The following is a 21,054-nucleotide window of genomic DNA, read 5'->3' as shown; positions in this document are numbered from 1 at the left end:
CTGATTCAAGGAAGACAATGCGGCATGGAAAATACTGATGCAAGGAAGCCATTGAAACAATAAAGACATCCATGCAAGCAGAGACTGTAGACGAAAAGTGACTAAAGCAAGAAGGATTAAATCAAAGAAGACACTGGAGCAAAATGACACCAAAGCAAGGACGACACTCGGGCAAAATTTAGAATGAAGCATGTTTGGGAATTAAAAAAGGAAGAATCTCCATCCATCCATTGCCAGACGCCATGTATCCCAAACGGGGTGGCCAACGGCTTAGAGTTAATTGTTTTACAGGGAGGGGCACTAATCCTCCACCAACCCCACTTGACACGTAGGGATGCCAACAGCATCTGGTGTTCCCAGGCGGTCACCCATCCAAGTACAAACCAGACCCAACGTTGCTTAACTTCGCTGATCGGACGGGAAGCGGTGTACTCAACGTGGTATGAATCTGAAGTAGAAAAGAAAATCAGTTGATTAAGAGATTGAAGCAAAGATAACTGAAAACAATGGCAGACATTGGAACAAGGAAGATTAGGGCTAAGAAAACACCAAAGCAAGAAACAATGATGCGAGGAAGCCAGTGAACCAAGACAGACACTGAAGTGTGGCAGTTAAGACAATGAATCAAGGAAGATAATGAAGCTGTGAAGATATAGATGCAAGGAGGATAAAAAAAAAAATGCATGAAAATAATGAATAAAGAATGATGAAGAGGGAAGACGTGAAACCAAGGGATACACTTAAGCAAGGAAGATAATTCTGTTGAATAAACGAAAATATATAAATAAGTAAAATACTGAAGTGAGGAAGCTATTGAAGCAAAGTAATGAAGAAGGTGACAGAAACAATGACAAACAACGCAGCCAAGAAGAAGAAGAAGGAGACAGTGAAGAGAAAGAAAGAAGTTGCATGGATGAATAAAGGAGCTAGAGGGGGAGGAGGAGGAGGAGGATTTTTTTTTTTTTTTAATAACAGAACTGAGGGAGGAAAAAATAAATGAATAAAAGAAAATATTCCATACACCAGATTACCGGCGTCCTCCATTCATAAAATATCTGTAACAGTTGGACTTGAACAGCCGTAGGTTGAAGTTTGGTGGGAAACAACTCTGGGGAAGCGAGTTCCAGAGAGATGTAGTTCGGGGAATATAAGATTTGTGATACGCAGAAGTTCTGTAATATGGCTGTGTGACATTCCAGTCATGAGCGTTCCCAGATGCCCGTGTAGCACAAGTGAAGACATGGAGAGGTGGCACAATGGACGAAACTTCGTCCGAGCATTTGCCATAAAAATATCTGTAAAATAAAGCAAGGGAGGCAACATTCCCTCTTACTTGTTGGGGATGTAGTTTATTTATAATTGCAGGGTTATTAAAAGTTCCCACAGCTTTGTTCAGAATCTTCTTTAGCTGTTTTAGTGCAACCTCTCCACATCCATTCCACAAGCTGAGCGCACACATGACTCATCAATTAGCCTATAGCTAACTGCTCGCCGGTGAAGAAGTTATGGACTCTGTGCAATAATCCAGGTTTCTTTAAGCGATTTTAGCAAGTGATCTGACATGAGAGGTCCAGCTGAGGGCATTGTTAAGAGAGACACCGAGAATTTCAATACTTTTGGGGATGGGAATATTAGTAGCATTAGAGGTAATATACGAATCAGGCAATATCTGTCTATTAGTAAATTATATATATTTGGTTTTACTAGCATTAAATGACACAAGATTGTTTTGTCCCCAATCACTGATCATAGATAAGTCTTGATTTATGGAGATTGCTGTACTGAGTTGAGACTTAGAGATATTAGACTTTGTAAATGGATGTTTCAGTGTGAATGAACTGTGAAATGTTGAGTCATCCGCATATGAGTGGATGGGATTATGAGTGACAGATAAGATATCATTAATATGAACTTGGAATAGGGTTGGCGCCAGAACTGATCCTTCTGGCACGCTGGTGTTTAGTGGACATTGGAACAAACATCATCTACTTTTATATTTCAGTCGCTGAGATATGAGGAAAACAGAGGAACAGAAGACGTTAGTTAATTGCAAGGGAGTTTGAACAGCAGCGAATGGTGCTTTGTTGGCTGGTAAATTGTCTAGGATAGATTTTACGTATTTTGTCTGTATTTTAAGTGGAACAATTGGGAGAGTCAAGTTCTAGTAGTGGGACTTCCTCTATGGTAGAATTTCTGGCAAACATACTGCCTGGCAAAGATATTCGCTTTCCCATGTGAGTCATTTGTAATGTTGCCATCTGAAGATTTTAGTGGGAGAATGGGTGATGACTTGTTAAAGTTATTATTGAAAGAATTGAAATTGACCAGAATACTCTATTGTCATTACGGTTATTAAGTAGTTTTGATGTTTGATTTTGAAGAAAGTTTAATTTAGCGAGATTTATTACAGCTTTTGCATGGTTTCTCGCAATTGTGAATTGACAGAGTGATTCAGATGTTTTTGATTTTATGTAAGAGTTATATGCTAATGACTTTTGGGCCGTTGCCCTGACACAGTTGCTATCAAACCATTTTGGAGAGTTCGATGTTTCAGTGAACTGATGACTTGGTATGAATATATCCATACAAACTTGTATAAAGTCATTAATGTGGGACTGGGTAGAACTGACATCATTAGAGAAGAAGGACTGCCATGGAATGTCAGCAAGATAATTTCTGTATCCATCCCAGTTTGCCCTGTCAAAGTGTCATTAGGTTACCCCGACGGGTTCAAAGTGGAAAGGATTTTGGGGGGCTAACTAATGATGCTTTGATGAGCTTGTGGTCAGAGGATTCAAGTGGTGACAGTACTTCTATCCTGTATTGATCTGGATTATTTGTCAGGAATATATCCAAGAGATTGGCATTATGGTCAGAATTATCTGGTATTCTGGTTGGTTGCTTTACCAACTGCCTGAGATTAAACGATTCTGCAAACAGCTCGGACTCTAGACCAACATCGTCAGTCCTGGCAGAAAGCAATAACCATTCAACGTTTTGTACATTAAAATCATCCAATATGGTAATTTCGGTGCTAAGGTCAAGGTTAAGGTTACTCAACTATGGATATGGAGTCAATTACATTGGGTTCTGAAAAAGCACTGAGGGAGCAATAGACTACACAGATATATTTGGTAATATTTAGATGATTTATTTTCTACAGTGAGTAATCAAAATTAGTGGAAGTGATGTTTAAGACAGTGTCAACTGCATATTCAGATTTGATATACAGTAACAACAGGTATCAGGAAAAAAAAAAAAAAAAAGGTATATGAGACAGGAGAAATAAAGGAAGTAGATGATGGGAGATGATGATGGAAAGAAACGGAGACAGGAAGATAATAGGTAGCAGAAAAAAGAAAAACAGAAATAATAATAATAATAATAATAATAATAATAATAATAATAATAATAATTGGGTCGAAGTATTGAGAGGGAGGGGGAACTAGTATGAAGAAGAAGACGAAAATGAAGGTACCTCTGAAGGATAAAAGTGAAACAAGCTCGAAGGAGAAGGGAAAATGCTGGAGGAAAAAAAACGAGGATCGTCACTAAACAGCCAGCCGGACGTTGAAAGAATGTGGGGTAAGATGGAAGGGAGTTACGAGGGTGAAGGTAAAAAATACTTTGTTAGGATGGGGTACAAAAGAGTACAGTGGAAGGCTGGCAGCGATATCTGTAGCTTTTAGTCTGACTGTTCGAAAGAAGACTGTTTTCTTTATTGTGAAACCATACTATGTGAAGGTGTAAGCAAACTCTTTATTTTGTTGCATACAAGCTTTAAACACTCTTGGGGACAGGAAATGGTTGGACTGTATTTATGTACTCATACCACAATAAAGAGGCAGAAAGATAATATTCCTGTTTTCCATTGTGTGTGTAATATTCCTGTTTTCCATTATGTGTTTCAGTAATGACTTTTTTTTTTTTTTTCATTTGCAATCTCGTATTTGTTATTTCGGCCCTATGAGTATGGTATTTAGCCTAATAGGCAAAGAGAGATTTAATCAAATAATATGGCTCCCCTCCCATTATCTCCAACCAGAGCCAGAAGGAAATTCTGAGATGGGCCACGTGCAACACAGAAGACTGTCATATATAAGATAAAATATCTTCTCCCGTTTACCTCATTAACGAATTTTTGTTTTATCTCCTTTGACACGACTACTTCAGCTTAGGACACCTGGCTAGTAAGGAACGTGTTATTGACAGCTGAATCTACATCCCCTGGTTCTTAAAGCATATCCTGATATTAAGAAAAGCGTCTGAAGATAGCAGGCATATATATAAAAAAATACGTCTTCAGATTAACGAGGTTAATTTGCAGGGAAAAGTAACATTTGTATAACTACAGTATGTTATAGTATAGCTGTATCCTTCATGATCTGGGTGAGGGAAAAATAAATTGCCAGACTTGTGTATTATGCATTAAAGTCATGAACGCTTTGCCGGGAATTAGAAGCTAGAGAAAATTCATAATTAACTTTCAAATGTTAGTTCAGAATCACAGTCCACCACGCTGCAAGGAAATTTGTTCCATATGTTTGCAATATATACTGAGAGGATTTTTTTTTCTCAGTCGACAGAAAACATCTGCAAACAATTTGGAATCATTACCGCACATGTAATTACTTTCTTTCTCTCTCTCTCTCTCTCTCTCTCTCTCTCTCTCTCTCTCTCTCTCTCTCTCTCTCTCTCTCTCTTTCTCGCGCGCGCGCGTTCGTGCTTGCATGCATGTGTGTGTGTGTGTGTGAGTGTGTGTGTGCGCTTTATAAGTGCTTATCATATGCTGTATAATCATGTTTGTTTTTACCCTCCACCTGACAAATTCAGAGGAGGTTGTTATCACTGGGATCAGTAGGTGTCCGTAAGAAGACGTTCGGCAGCAGGGCGGCAGGGCAGCTGTCCAGGCATAAAGATTTCGTATCCGGGACAGAACTCAGAATGTATTCACTATAGAGTAATGAAATTTCACATAGTTACGTGTCTTATGGTAAACTGATGCTTTTTGATAGGTAGAATGCTGTCTTACGTGTTTTAAATAACGAAAAGTAAAATTAAAGAAAGTGCTCCCACAGATTTCAGTGCTACGTGCGCAAGGAATCTGAAGGGCCCAGGTTATGTGTTCTCATGGCGCTCTCCTTCCGTCCACCTTTAATAGAAAATATTGAGGGGGGATGTCAAGGCCGTTATGAAATTGGTTAGGTGTACAGGGAGGTGGAGGGTATGTGCATGGTCAGGGGAAGGGTTGCCTATGTGTTTATGATACGATCAGATCCCTTTGTAGAATGCTCATTGATAAGTGAAACAGAGGTAACTCTTTTAAATGTTCCTTTTTTTTTTTTTTTTTTTTTAAGAACGGAGGAAGGAAAAACAAATGGGGATAAAAAAAAATCCATACACCAGATTACTGGTGTCCTCTATTCATTAAATATCTGTAACAGTTAGACTTGAACAATTGTGGGTTGAAATTTGGAGGAAAACAACTCTGGGGAAGCGAGTTCCAGAGAGATGCAGTTCGGGGAATGAAAGAATTCTGATAGGCAGAAGTTCTGCAATATGGTTGAGTTACATTCCAGTCATGAGCGCTACCAGATGCCCGTGTAGCACGAGGGAAGGCATGAAGAGGTGGCACCATGGACGCAACTTCGTCTGAGCATTTGCCAAAAAAATATCTGTAAAATAATGCAAGGGAGGCAACATTCCTTCTTACTTGCAGGGGAGGTAGTTTATATGTATTGGCAGGGTTGTTAATAATTCTAACAGCTTTATTCTGAATTTTGTCTAGTTGTCTTAATGCAACCTCTCCACAACCATTCCACAAGGGTGAGCAATATTCAAGCTGAGAGCGCACATGACTCTTATAAATTATAACTAACTGCTCATCGGCGAAGAAGTTACGGACTCTGTACAATAATCCAAGTTGCTTTGAGGCGGTTTTAGCAAGTGATCTGACATGAGAGGTCCAGCTGAGGGCACTGTTAAGTGAGACACCAAGAATTTCAATACTTTTGGAGATGGGAATATTAGTAGCACTGAAGGTAATGTACGAATCTGGCAATATCTGTCTATTAGTAAATTATATATATTTCGTTTTACTAGCATTAAATGACACAAGATTGTTTTGTCCCCAATCATTGATCATAGATAAGTCTTGATTTATGGAGATTGCTGTACTGAGTTGAGACTTAGAGATATTAGACTTTGTAAATGGATGTTTCAGTGTGAATGAACTGTGAAATGTTAAGAGTCATCCGCATATGAGTGGAGGGGATTATGAGTGACGGATAAGATATCATTAATATGAACTTGGAATAGGGTTGGCGCCAGAACTGATCCTTCTGGCACGCTGGTGTTTAGTGGACATTGGAACAAACATCATCTACTTTTATATTTCAGTCGCTGAGATATGAGGAAAACAGAGGAACAGAAGACGTTAGTCAATTGCAAGGGAGTTTGAACAGCAGCGAATGGTGCTTTGTTGGCTGGTAAATTGTCTAGGATAGATTTTACGTATTTTGTCTGTATTTTAAGTGGAACAATTGGGAGAGTCAAGTTCTAGTAGTGGGACTTCCTCTATGGTAGAATTTCTGGCAAACATACTGCCTGGCAAAGATATTCGCTTTCCCATGTGAGTCATTTGTAATGTTGCCATCTGAAGATTTTAGTGGGAGAATGGGTGATGACTTGTTAAAGTTATTATTGAAAGAATTGAGAATTGACCAGAATACTCTATTGTCATTACGGTTATTAAGTAGTTTTGATGTTTGATTTTGAAGAAAGTTTAATTTAGCGAGATTTATTACAGCTTTTGCATGGTTTCTCGCAATTGTGAATTGACAGAGTGATTCAGATGTTTTTGATTTTATGTAAGAGTTATATGCTAATGACTTTGGGGCCGTTGCCCTGACACAGTTGCTATCAAACCATTTTGGAGAGTTCGATGTTTTAGTGAACTGATGACTTGGTATGAATATATCCATACAAACTTGTATAAAGTCATTAATGTGGGACTGGGTAGAACTGACATCATTAGAGAAGAAGGACTGCCATGGAATGTCAGCAAGATAATTTCTGTATCCATCCCAGTTTGCCCTGTCAAAGTGTCATTAGGTTACCCCGACGGGTTCAAAGTGGAAAGGATTTGGGGGGGCTAACTAATGATGCTTTGATGAGCTTGTGGTCAGAGGATTCAAGTGGTGACAGTACTTCTATCCTGTATTGATCTGGATTATTTGTCAGGAATATATCCAAGAGATTGGCATTATGGTCAGAATTATCTGGTATTCTGGTTGGTTGCTTTACCAACTGCCTGAGATTAAACGATTCTGCAAACAGCTCGGACTCTAGACCAACATCGTCAGTCCTGGCAGAAAGCAATAACCATTCAACGTTTTGTACATTAAAATCATCCAATATGGTAATTTCGGTGCTAAGGTCAAGGTTAAGGTTACTCAACTATGGATATGGAGTCAATTACATTGGGTTCTGAAAAAGCACTGAGGGAGCAATAGACTACACAGATATATTTGGTAATATTTAGATGATTTATTTTCTACAGTGAGTAATCAAAATTAGTGGAAGTGATGTTTAAGACAGTGTCAACTGCATATTCAGATTTGATATACAGTAACAACAGGTACCAGGGAAAAAAAAAAAAAAAAAGGTATATGAGACAGGAGAAATAAAGGAAGTAGATGAGAGGGAGATGATGATGGAAAGAAACGGAGACAGGAAGATAATAGGTAGCAGAAAAAAGAAAAACAGAAATAATAATAATAATAATAATAATAATTGGGTCGAAGTATTGAGAGGGAGGGGGAACTAGTATGAAGAAGAAGACGAAAATGAAGGTACCTCTGAAGGATAAAAGTGAAACAAGCTCGAAGGAGAAGGGAAAATGCTGGAGGAAAAAAAACGAGGATCGTCACTAAACAGCCAGCCGGACGTTGAAAGAATGTGGGGTAAGATGGAAGGGAGTTACGAGGGTGAAGGTAAAAAATACTTTGTTAGGATGGGGTACAAAAGAGTACAGTGGAAGGCTGGCAGCGATATCTGTAGCTTTTAGTCTGACTGTTCGAAAGAAGACTGTTTTCTTTATTGTAAAACCATACTATGTGAAGGTGTAAGCAAACTCTTTATTTTGTTGCATACAAGCTTTAAACACTCTTGGGGACAGGAAATGGTTGGACTGTATTTATGTACTCATACCACAATAAAGAGGCAGAAAGATAATATTCCTGTTTTCCACTGTGTGTGTAATATTCCTGTTTTCCATTATGTGTTTCAGTAATGACTTTTTTTTTTTTTTTTCATTTGCAATCTCATATTTGTTATTTCGGCCCTATGAGTATGGTATTTAGCCTAATAGTCAAAGAGACATTTAATCAAATAATATGGCTCCCCTCCCATTATCTCCAACCAGATCCAGCAGGAAATTCTGAGATGGGCCACGTGCAACACAGAAGACTGTCATATATAAGATAAAATATCTTCTCCCGTTTACCTCATTAACGAATTTTTGTTTTATCTCCTTTGACACGACTACTTCAGCTTAGGACACCTGGCTAGTAAGGAACGTGTTATTGACAGCTGAATCTACATCCCCTGGTTCTTAAAGCATATCCTGATATTAAGAAAAGCGTCTGAAGAAAGCAGGCATATATATAAAAAAATACGTCTTCAGATTAACGAGGTTAATTTGCAGGGAAAAGTAACATTTGTATAACTACAGTATGTTATAGTATAGCTGTATCCTTCATGATCTGGGTGAGGGAAAAATAAATTGCCAGACTTGTGTATTATGCATTAAAGTCATGAACGCTTTGCCGGGAATTAGAAGCTAGAGAAAATTCATAATTAACTTTCAAATGTTAGTTCAGAATCACAGTCCACCACGCTGCAAGGAATTTTGTTCCATATGTTTGCAATATATACTGAGAGGATTTTTTTTTCTCAGTCGACAGAAAACATCTGCAAACAATTTGGAATCATTACCGCACATGTAATTACTTTCTTTCTCTCTCTCTCTCTCTCTCTCTCTCTCTCTTTCTCTCTTTCTTTCTCGCGCGCGCGCGTTCGTGCTTGCATGCATGTGTGTGTGTGTGTGTGTGTGTGTGTGTGTGTGTGTGTGTGTGTGTGTGTGTGTGTGTCTGTGTCTGTGTCTGTGTCTGTGAGTGTGTGTGTGTGTGTGTGTGTGTGTGTGTGTGTGTGTGTGTGTGTGTGTGTGTGTGTGTGCGCTTTATAAGTGCTTATCATATGCTGTATAATCATGTTTGTTTTTACCCTCCACCTGACAAATTCAGAGGAGGTTGTTATCACTGGGATCAGTAGGTGTCCGTAAGAAGACGTTCGGCAGCAGGGCGGCAGGGCAGCTGTCCAGGCATAAAGATTTCGTATCCGGGACAGAACTCAGAAAGTATTCACTATAGAGTAATGAAATTTCACATAGTTACGTGTCTTATGGTGAACTGATGCTTTTTGATAGGTAGAATGCTGTCTTACGTGTTTTAAATAACGAAAAGTAAAAATAAAGAAAGTGCTCCCACAGATTTCAGTGCTACGTGCGCAAGGAATCTGAAGGGCCCAGGTTATGTGTTCTTATGGCGCTCTCCTTCCGTCCACCTTTAATAGAAAATATTGAGGGGGGATGTCAAGGCCGTTATGAAATTGGTTAGGTGTACAGGGAGGTGGAGGGTATGTGCATGGTCAGGGGAAGGGTTGCCTATGTGTTTATGATACGATCAGATCCCTTTGTAGAATGCTCTTTGATAAGTGAAACAGAGGTAACTCTTTTAAATGTTCCTTTTTTTTTTTTCTTTTTTTTTAAAGAACGGAGGAAGGAAAAACAAATGGGGATAAAAAAAAAATCCATACACCAGATTACTGGTGTCCTCTATTCATTAAATATCTGTAACAGTTAGACTTGAACAGTTGTGGGTTGAAATTTGGAGGAAAACAACTCTGGGGAAGCGAGTTCCAGAGAGATGCAGTTCGGGGAATGAAAGAATTCTGATAGGCAGACGTTCTGCAATATGGTTGAGTTACATTCCAGTCATGAGCGCTACCAGATGCCCGTGTAGCACGAGGGAAGGCATGGAGAGGTGGCACCATGGACGCAACTTCGTCTGAGCATTTGCCAAAAAAATATCTGTAAAATAATGCAAGGGAGGCAACATTCCTTCTTACTTGCAGGGGAGGTAGTTTATATGTATTGGCAGGGTTGTTAATAATTCTAACAGCTTTATTCTGAATTTTGTCTAGTTGTCTTAATGCAACCTCTCCACAACCATTCCACAAGGGTGAGCAATATTCAAGCTGAGAGCGCACATGACTCTTATAAATTATAACTAACTGCTCATCGGCGAAGAAGTTACGGACTCTGTACAATAATCCAAGTTTCTTTGAGGCGGTTTTAGCAAGTGATCTGACATGAGAGGTCCAGCTGAGGGCACTGTTAAGTGAGACACCAAGAATTTCAATACTTTTGGAGATGGGAATATTAGTAGCACTGAAGGTAATGTACGAATCTGGCAATATCTGTCTATTAGTAAATTATATATATTTCGTTTTACTAGCATTAAATGACACAAGATTGTTTTGTCCCCAATCATTGATCATAGATAAGTCTTGATTTATGGAGATTGCTGTACTGAGTTGAGACTTAGAGATATTAGACTTTGTAAATGGATGTTTCAGTGTGAATGAACTGTGAAATGTTAAGAGTCATCCGCATATGAGTGGAGGGGATTATGAGTGACGGATAAGATATCATTAATATGAACTTGGAATAGGGTTGGCGCCAGAACTGATCCTTCTGGCACGCTGGTGTTTAGTGGACATTGGAACAAACATCATCTACTTTTATATTTCAGTCGCTGAGATATGAGGAAAACAGAGGAACAGAAGACGTTAGTCAATTGCAAGGGAGTTTGAACAGCAGCGAATGGTGCTTTGTTGGCTGGTAAATTGTCTAGGATAGATTTTACGTATTTTGTCTGTATTTTAAGTGGAACAATTGGGAGAGTCAAGTTCTAGTAGTGGGACTTCCTCTATGGTAGAATTTCTGGCAAACATACTGCCTGGCAAAGATATTCGCTTTCCCATGTGAGTCATTTGTAATGTTGCCATCTGAAGATTTTAGTGGGAGAATGGGTGATGACTTGTTAAAGTTATTATTGAAAGAATTGAGAATTGACCAGAATACTCTATTGTCATTACGGTTATTAAGTAGTTTTGATATTTGATTTTGAAGAAAGTTTAATTTAGCGAGATTTATTACAGCTCTTGCATGGTTTCTCGCAATTGTGAATTGACAGAGTGATTCAGATGTTTTTGATTTTATGTAAGAGTTATATGCTAATGACTTTTGGGCCGTTGCCCTGACACAGTTGCTATCAAACCATTTTGGAGAGTTCGATGTTTTAGTGAACTGATGACTTGGTATGAATATATCCATACAAACTTGTATAAAGTCATTAATGTGGGACTGGGTAGAACTGACATCATTAGAGAAGAAGGACTGCCATGGAATGTCAGCAAGATAATTTCTGTATCCATCCCAGTTTGCCCTGTCAAAGTGTCATTAGGGTACCCCGACGGGTTCAAAGTGGAAAGGATTTTGGGGGGCTAACTAATGATGCTTTGATGAGCTTGTGGTCAGAGGATTCAAGTGGTGACAGTACTTCTATCCTGTATTGATCTGGATTATTTGTCAGGAATATATCCAAGAGATTGGCATTATGGTCAGAATTATCTGGTATTCTGGTTGGTTGCTTTACCAACTGCCTGAGATTAAACGATTCTGCAAACAGCTCGGACTCTAGACCAACATCGTCAGTCCTGGCAGAAAGCAATAACCATTCAACGTTTTGTACATTAAAATCATCCAATATGGTAATTTCGGTGCTAAGGTCAAGGTTAAGGTTACTCAACTATGGACATGGAGTCAATTACATTGGGTTCTGAAAAAGCACTGAGGGAGCAATAGACTACACAGATATATTTGGTAATATTTAGATGATTTATTTTCTACAGTGAGTAATCAAAATTAGTGGAAGTGATGTTTAAGACAGTGTCAACTGCATATTCAGATTTGATATACAGTAACAACAGGTACCAGGAAAAAAAAATAAAAAAAAGGTATATGAGACAGGAGAAATAAAGGAAGTAGATGAGAGGGAGATGATGATGGAAAGAATCGGAGACAGGAAGATAATAGGTAGCAGAAAAAAGAAAAACAGAAATAATAATAATAATAATAATAATAATAATTGGGTCGAAGTATTGAGAGGGAGGGGGAACTAGTATGAAGAAGAAGACGAAAATGAAGGTACCTCTGAAGGATAAAAGTGAAACAAGCTCGAAGGAGAAGGGAAAATGCTGGAGGAAAAAAAACGAGGATCGTCACTAAACAGCCAGCCGGACGTTGAAAGAATGTGGGGTAAGATGGAAGGGAGTTACGAGGGTGAAGGTAAAAAATACTTTGTTAGGATGGGGTACAAAAGAGTACAGTGGAAGGCTGGCAGCGATATCTGTAGCTTTTAGTCTGACTGTTCGAAAGAAGACTGTTTTCTTTATTGTGAAACCATACTATGTGAAGGTGTAAGCAAACTCTTTATTTTGTTCCAGACAAGCTTTAAACACTCTTGGGGACAGGAAATGGTTGGACTGTATTTATGCACTCATAACACAGTAAAGAGGCAGAAAGATAATATTCCTGTTTTCCATTGTGTGTGTAATATTCCTGTTTTCCATTATGTGTTTCAGTAATGACTTTTTTTTTTTTTTTTTCATTTGCAATCTCATATTTGTTATTTCAGCCCTATGAGTATGGTATTTAGCCTAATAGTCAAAGAGAGATTTAATCAAATAATATGGCTCCCCTCCCATTATCTCCAACCAGAGCCAGAAGGAAATTCTGAGATGGGCCACGTGCAACACAGAAGACTGTCATATATAAGATAAAATATCTTCTCCCGTTTACCTCATTAACGAATTTTTGTTTTATCTCCTTTGACACGACTACTTCAGCTTAGGACACCTGGCTAGTAAGGAACGTGTTATTGACAGCTGAATCTACATCCCCTGGTTCTTAAAGCATATCCTGAGATTAAGAAAAGCGTCTGAAGATAGCAGGCATATATATAAAAAAAAATACGTCTTCAGATTAACGAGGTTAATTTGCAGGGAAAAGTAACATTTGTATAACTACAGTATGTTATAGTATAGCTGTATCCTTCATGATCTGGGTGAGGGAAAAATAAATTGCCAGACTTGTGTATTATGCATTAAAGTCATGAACGCTTTGCCGGGAATTAGAAGCTAGAGAAAATTCATAATTAACTTTCAGATGTTAGTTCAGAATCACAGTCCACCACGCTGCAAGGAAATTTGTTCCATATGTTTGCAATATATACTGAGAGGATTTTTTTTTCTCAGTCGACAGAAAACATCTGCAAACAATTTGGAATCATTACCGCACATGTAATTACTTTCTCTCTCTCTCTCTCTCTCTCTCTCTCTCTCTCTCTCTCTCTCTCTCTCTCTCTCTCTCTCTCTTTCTCTCTTTCTTTCTCGCGCGCGCGCGTTCGTACTTGCATGCATGTGTGTGTGTGTGTGTGTGTGTGTGTGTCTGTGTGTCTGTGTCTGAGAGTGTGTGTGTGTGTGTGTGTGTGTGTGTGTGTGTGTGTGTGTGTGTGTGTGTGTGTGTGCGCTTTATAAGTGCTTATCATATGCTGTATAATCATGTTTGTTTTTACCCTCCACCTGACAAATTCAGAGGAGGTTGTTATCACTGGGATCAGTAGGTGTCCGTACGAAGACGTTCGGCAGCAGGGCGGCAGGGCAGCTGTCCAGGCATAAAGATTTCGTATCCGGGACAGAACTCAGAAAGTATTCACTATAGAGTAATGAAATTTCACATAGTTACGTGTCTTATGGTGAACTGATGCTTTTTGATAGGTAGAATGCTGTCTTACGTGTTTTAAATAACGAAAAGTAAAAATAAAGAAAGTGCTCCCACAGATTTCAGTGCTACGTGCGCAAGGAATCTGAAGGGCCCAGGTTACGTGTTCTCATGGCGCTCTCCTTCCGTCCACCTTTAATAGAAAATATTGCGGGGGGATGTCAAGGCCGTTATGAAATTGGTTAGGTGTACAGGGAGGTGGAGGGTATGTGCATGGTCAGGGGAAGGGTTGCCTATGTGTTTATGATACGATCAGATCCCTTTGTAGAATGCTCTTTGATAAGTGAAACAGAGGTAACTCTTTTAAATGTTCCTTTTTTTTTTTTTTTTTTTTTAACAGAACGGAGGAAGAAAAAACAAATGGGGGAAAAAAAAATCCATACACCAGATTACTGGTGTCCTCTATTCATTAAATATCTGTAACAGTTAGACTTGAACAGTTGTGGGTTGAAATTTGGAGGAAAACAACTCTGGGGAAGCGAGTTCCAGAGAGATGCATTTCGGGGAATGAAAGAATTGATAGGCAGAAGTTCTGCAATATGGTTGAGTTACATTCCAGTCATGAGCGCTACCAGATGCCCGTGTAGCACGAGGGAAGGCATGGAGAGGTGGCACCATGGACGCAACTTCGTCTGAGCATTTGCCAAAAAAATATCTGTAAAATAATGCAAGGGAGGCAACATTCCTTCTTACTTGCAGGGGAGGTAGTTTATATGTATTGGCAGGGTTGTTAATGATTCTAACAGCTTTATTCTGAATTTTGTCTAGTTGTCTTAATGCAACCTCTCCACAACCATTCCACAAGGGTGAGCAATATTCAAGCTGAGAGCGCACATGACTCATCAATTAGCCTATAGCTAACTGCTCATCGGCGAAGAAGTTACGGACTCTGTACAATAATTCAAGTTTCTTTGAGGCGGTTTTAGCAAGTGATCTGACATGAGAGGTCCAGCTGAGGGCACTGTTAAGTGAGACACCAAGAATTTCAATGCTTTTGGAGATGGGAATATTAGTATCACTGAAGGTAATGTACGAATCTGGCAATATCTGTCTATTAGTAAATTATATATATTTCGTTTTACTAGCATTAAATGACACAAGATTGTTTTGTCCCCAATCATTGATCATAGATAAGTCTTGATTTATGGAGATTGCTGTACTGAGATGAGACTTAGAGATAATTAGACTTTGTAAATGGATGTTTCAGTGTGAATGAACTGTGAAATGTTGAGTCATCCGCATATGAGTGGATGGGATTATGAGTGACAGATAAGATATCATTAATATGAACTTGGAATAGGGTTGGCGCCAGAACTGATTCTTCTGGCACGCTGGTGTTTAGTGGACATTGGAACAAACATCATCTACTTTTATATTTCAGTCGCTGAGATATGAGGAAAACAGAGGAACAGAAGACGTTAGTCAATTGCAAGGGAGTTTGAACAGCAGCGAATGGTGCTTTGTTGGCTGGTAAATTGTCTAGGATAGATTTTACGTATTTTGTCTGTATTTTAAGTGGAACAATTGGGAGAGTCAAGTTCTAGTAGTGGGACTTCCTCTATGGTAGAATTTCTGGCAAACATACTGCCTGGCAAAGATATTCGCTTTCCCATGTGAGTCATTTGTAATGTTGCCATCTGAAGATTTTAGTGGGAGAATGGGTGATGACTTGTTAAAGTTATTATTGAAAGAATTGAGAATTGACCAGAATACTCTATTATCATTACGGTTATTAAGTAGTTTTGATGTTTGATTTTGAAGAAAGTTTAATTTAGCGAGATTTATTACAGCTTTTGCATGGTTTCTCGCAATTGTGAATTGACAGAGTGATTCAGATGTTTTTGATTTTATGTAAGAGTTATATGCTAATGACTTTTGGGCCGTTGCCCTGACACAGTTGCTATCAAACCATTTTAGAGAGTTCGATGTTTCAGTGAACTGATGACTTGGTATGAATATATCCATCCAAACTTGTATAAAGTCATTAATGTGGGACTGGGTAGAACTGACATCATTAGAGAAGAAGGACTGCCATGGAATGTCAGCAAGATAATTTCTGTATCCATCCCAGTTTGCCCTGTCAAAGTGTCATTAGGTTACCCCGACGGGTTCAAATTGGAAAGGATTTGGGGGGGCTAACTAATGATGCTTTGATGAGCTTGTGGTCAGAGGATTCAAGTGGTGACAGTACTTCTATCCTGTATTGATCTGGATTATTTGTCAGGAATATATCCAAGAGATTGGCATTATGGTCAGAATTATCTGGTATTCTGGTTGGTTGCTTTACCAACTGCCTGAGATTAAATGATTCTGCAAACAGCTCCGACTCTAGACCAGCATCGTCAGTCCTGGCAGAAAGCAATAACTATTCAACGTTTTGTACATTAAAATCATCCAATATGGTAATTTCGGTGCTAAGGTCAAGGTTAAGGTTACTCAACTATGGATATGGAGTCAATTACATTGGGTTCTGAAAAAGCACTGAGGGAGCAATAGACTACACAGATATATTTGGTAATATTTAGATGATTTATTTTCTACAGTGAGTAATCAAAATTAGTGGAAGTGATGTTTAAGACAGTGTCAACTGCATATTCAGATTTGATATACAGTAACAACAGGTACCAGGGAAAAAAAAAAAAAAAGTATATGAGACAGGAGAAATAAAGGAAGTAGATGAGAGGGAGATGATGATGGAAAGAAACGGAGACAGGACGATAATAGGAAGCAGAAAAAAGAAAAAACAGAAATAATAATAATAATAATAATATTAATAATAATAATAATTGGGTCGAAGTATTGAGAGGGAGGGGGAACTAGTATGAGGAAGAAGACGAAAATGAAGGTACCTCTGAAGGATAAAAGTGAAACAAGCTCGAAGGAGAAGGGAAAATGCTGGAGGAAAAAAAACGAGGATCGTCACTAAACAGGCAGCCGGACGTTGAAAGAATGTGGGGTAAGATGGAAGGGAGTTACGAGGGTGAAGGTAAAAAATACTTTGTTAGGATAGGGTACAAAAGAGTACAGTGGAAGGCTGGCAGCGATATCTGTAGCTTTTAGTCTGACTGTTCGAAAGAAGACTGTTTTCTTTATTGTGAAACCATACTATGTGAAGGTGTAAGCAAACTCTTTATTTTGTTGCAGACAAGCTTTAAACACTCTTGGGGACAGGAAATGGTTGGACTGTATTTATGTACTCATAACACAGTAAAGGGGCAGAAAGATAATATTCCTGTTTTCCATTGTGTGTGTAATATTCCTGTTTTCCATTATGTGTTTCAGTAATGCCTTTTTCTTTTTTTTCATTTGCAATCTTATATTTGTTATTTCGGCCCTATGAGTATGGTATTTAGCCTAATAGTCAAAGAGAGATTTAATCAAATAATATGGCTCCCCTCCCATTATCTCCAACCAGAGCCAGCAGGAAATTCTGAGATGGGCCACGTGCATCACAGAAGACTGTCATATATAAGATAAAATATCTTCTCCCGTTTACCTCATTAACGAATTTTTGTTTTATCTCCTTTGACACGACTACTTCAGCTTAGGACACCTGGCTAGTAAGGAACGTGTTATTGACAGCTGAATCTACATCCCCTGGTTCTTAAAGCATATCCTGAGATTAAGAAAAGCGTCTGAAGATAGCAGGCATGTATATAAAAAATACGTCTTCAGATTAACGAGGTTAATTTGCAGGGAAAAGTAACATTTGTATAACTACAGTATGTTATAGTATAGCTGTATCCTTCATGATCTGGGTGAGGGAAAAATAAATTGCCAGACTTGTGTATTATGCATTAAGTCATGAACGCTTTGCCGGGAATTAGAAGCTAGAGAAAATTCATAATTAACTTTCAAATGTTAGTTCAGAATCACAGTCCACCACGCTGCAAGGAAATTTGTTCCATATGTTTGCAATATATACTGAGAGGATTTTTTTTTCTCAGTCGACAGAAAACATCTGCAAACAATTTGGAATCATTACCGCACATGTAATTACTTTCTTTCTCTCTCTCTCTCTCTCTCTCTCTCTCTCTCTCTCTCTCTCTCTCTCTTTCTTTCTCGCGCGCGCGCGTTCGTGCTTGCATGCATGTGTGTGTGTGTGTGTGTGTGTGTGTGTGTGTGTGTGTGTCTGTGTCTGTGTCTGTGTCTGTGAGTGTGTGTGTGTGTGTGTGTGTGTGTGTGTGTGTGTGTGTGTGTGTGTGTGTGTGTGTGTGCGCTTTATAAGTGCTTATCATATGCTGTATAATCATGTTTGTTTTTACCCTCCACCTGACAAATTCAGAGGAGGTTGTTATCACTGGGATCAGTAGGTGTCCGTACGAAGACGTTCGGCAGCAGGGCGGCAGGGCAGCTGTCCAGGCATAAAGATTTCGTATCCGGGACAGAACTCAGAAAGTATTCACTATAGAGTAATGAAATTTCACATAGTTACATGTCTTATGGTGAACTGATGCTTTTTGATAGGTAGAATGCTGTCTTACGTGTTTTAAATAACGAAAAGTAAAAATAAAGACAGTGCTCCCACAGATTTCAGTGCTACGTGCGCAAGGAATCTGAAGGGCCCAGGTTATGTGTTCTCATGGCGCTCTCCTTCCGTCCACCTTTAATAGAAAATATTGAGGAGGGATGTCAAGGCCGTTATGAAATTGGTTAGGTGTACAGGGAGGTGGAGGGTATGTGCATGGTCAGGAGAAGGGTTGCCTATGTGTTTATGATACGATCAGATCCCTTTGTAGAATGCTCTTTGATAAGTGAAACAGAGGTAACTCTTTTAAATGTTCCTTTTTTTTTTTTTTTTTTTTTTTAACAGAACGGAGGAAGGAAAAACAAATGGGGAAAAAAAAAAATCCATACACCAGATTACTGGTGTCCTCTATTCATTAAATATCTGTAACAGTTAGACTTGAACAGTTGTGGGTTGAAATTTGAAGGAAAACAACTCTGGGGAAGCGTGTTCCAGAGAGTTGCAGTTCGGGGAATGAAAGAATTGATAGGCAGAAGTTCTGCAATATGGTTGAGTTACATTCCAGTCATGAGCGCTACCAGATGCCCGTGTAGCACGAGGGAAGGCATGGAGAGGTGGCACCATGGACGCAACTTCGTCTGAGCATTTGCCAAAAAAATATCTGTAAAATAATGCAAGGCAGGCAACATTCCTTCTTACTTGCAGGGGAGGTAGTTTATATGTATTGGCAGGGTTGTTAATGTTTCTAACAGCTTTATTCTGAATTTTATCTAGTTGTCTTAATGCAACCTCTCCACAACCATTCCACAAGGGTGAGCAATATTCAAGCTGAGAGCGCACATGACTCTTATAAATTGTAGCTAACTGCTCATCGGCGAAGAAGTTACGGACTCTGTACAATTATCCAAGTTTCTTTGAGGCGGTTTTAGCAAGTGATCTGACATGAGAGGTCCAGCTGAGGCCACTGTTAAGTGAGACACCAAGAATTTCAATACTTTTGGAGATGGGAATATTAGTATCACTGAAGGTAATGTACGAATCTGGCAATATCTGTCTATTAGTAAATTATATATATTTCGTTTTACTAGCATTAAATGACACAAGATTGTTTTGTCCCCAATCATTGATCATAGATAAGTCTTGATTTATGGAGATTGCTGTACTGAGTTGAGACTTAGAGATATTAGACTTTGTAAATGGATGTTTCAGTGTGAATGAACTGTGAAATGTTGAGTCATCCGCATATGAGTGGATGGGATTATGAGTGACAGATAAGATATCATTAATATGAACTTGGAATAGGGTTGGCGCCAGAACTGATTCTTCTGGCACGCTGGTGTTTAGTGGACATTGGAACAAACATCATCTACTTTTATATTTCAGTCGCTGAGATATGAGGAAAACAGAGGAACAGAAGACGTTAGTCAATTGCAAGGGAGTTTAAACAGCAGCGAATGATGCTTTGTTGGCAGGTAAATTGTCTAGGATAGATTTTACGTATTTTGTCTGTATTTTAAGTGGAACAATTGGGAGAGTCAAGTTCTAGTAGTGGGACTTCCTCTATGGTAGAATTTCTGGCAAACATACTGCCTGGCAAAGATATTCGCTTTCCCATGTGAGTCATTTGTAATGTTGCCATCTGAAGATTTTAGTGGGAGAATGGGTGATGACTTGTTAAAGTTATTATTGAAAGAATTGAGAATTGACCAGAATACTCTATTGTCATTACGGTTATTAAGTAGTTTTGATGTTTGATTTTGAAGAAAGTTTAATTTAGCGAGATTTATTACAGCTTTTGCATGGTTTCTCGCAATTGTGAATTGACAGAGTGATTCAGATGTTTTTGATTTTATGTAAGAGTTATATGCTAATGACTTTTGGGCCGTTGCCCTGACACAGTTGCTATCAAACCATTTTGGAGAGTTCGATGTTTCAGTGAACTGATGACTTGGTATGAATATATCCATACAAACTTGTATAAAGTCATTAATGTGGGACTGGGTAGAACTGACATCATTAGAGAAGAAGGACTGCCATGGAATGTCAGCAAGATAATTTCTGTATCCATCCCAGTTTGCCCTGTCAAAGTGTCATTAGGTTACCCCGACGGGTTCAAATTGGAAAGGATTTGGGGGGGCTAACTAATGATGCTTTGATGAGCTTGTGGTCAGAGGATTCAAGTGGTGACAGTACTTCTATCCTGTATTGATCTGGATCATTTGTCAGGAATATATCCAAGAGATTGGCATTATGGTCAGAATTATCTGGTATTCTGGTTGGTTGCTTTACCAACTGCCTGAGATTAAGTGATTCTGCAAACAGCTCGGACTCTAGACCAGCATCGTCAGTCCTGGCAGAAAGCAATAACCATTCAACGTTTTGTACATTAAAATCATCCAATATGGTAATTTCGGTGCTAAGGTCAAGGTTAAGGTTACTCAGCTATGGATATAGAGTCAATTACATTGGGTTCTGAAAAAGCACTGAGGGAGCAATAGACTACACAGATATATTTGGTAATATTTAGATGATTTATTTTCTACAGTGAGTAATCAAAATTAGTGGAAGTGATGTTTAAGACAGTGTCAACTGCATATTCAGATTTGATATACAGTAACAA

General features: G+C 38.8%; 1 pseudogene; it reads right to left on the bottom strand.

Annotated features, from left to right (window-relative positions):
* Window positions 1-335: 335 nt before the first annotated feature.
* On the bottom strand, window positions 336-454 carry LOC145395077 (5S ribosomal RNA; annotated as a pseudogene).
* Window positions 455-21,054: the final 20,600 nt, after the last annotated feature.

Source organism: Coenobita brevimanus, chromosome 29 (assembly GCF_032717465.1).
Source record: "Coenobita brevimanus isolate Jiangsu-jjx chromosome 29, ASM3271746v2, whole genome shotgun sequence".
Lineage (NCBI taxonomy): Eukaryota > Metazoa > Arthropoda > Malacostraca > Decapoda > Coenobitidae > Coenobita > Coenobita brevimanus.
This window is presented reverse-complemented; position numbering and strand designations above follow the sequence as displayed.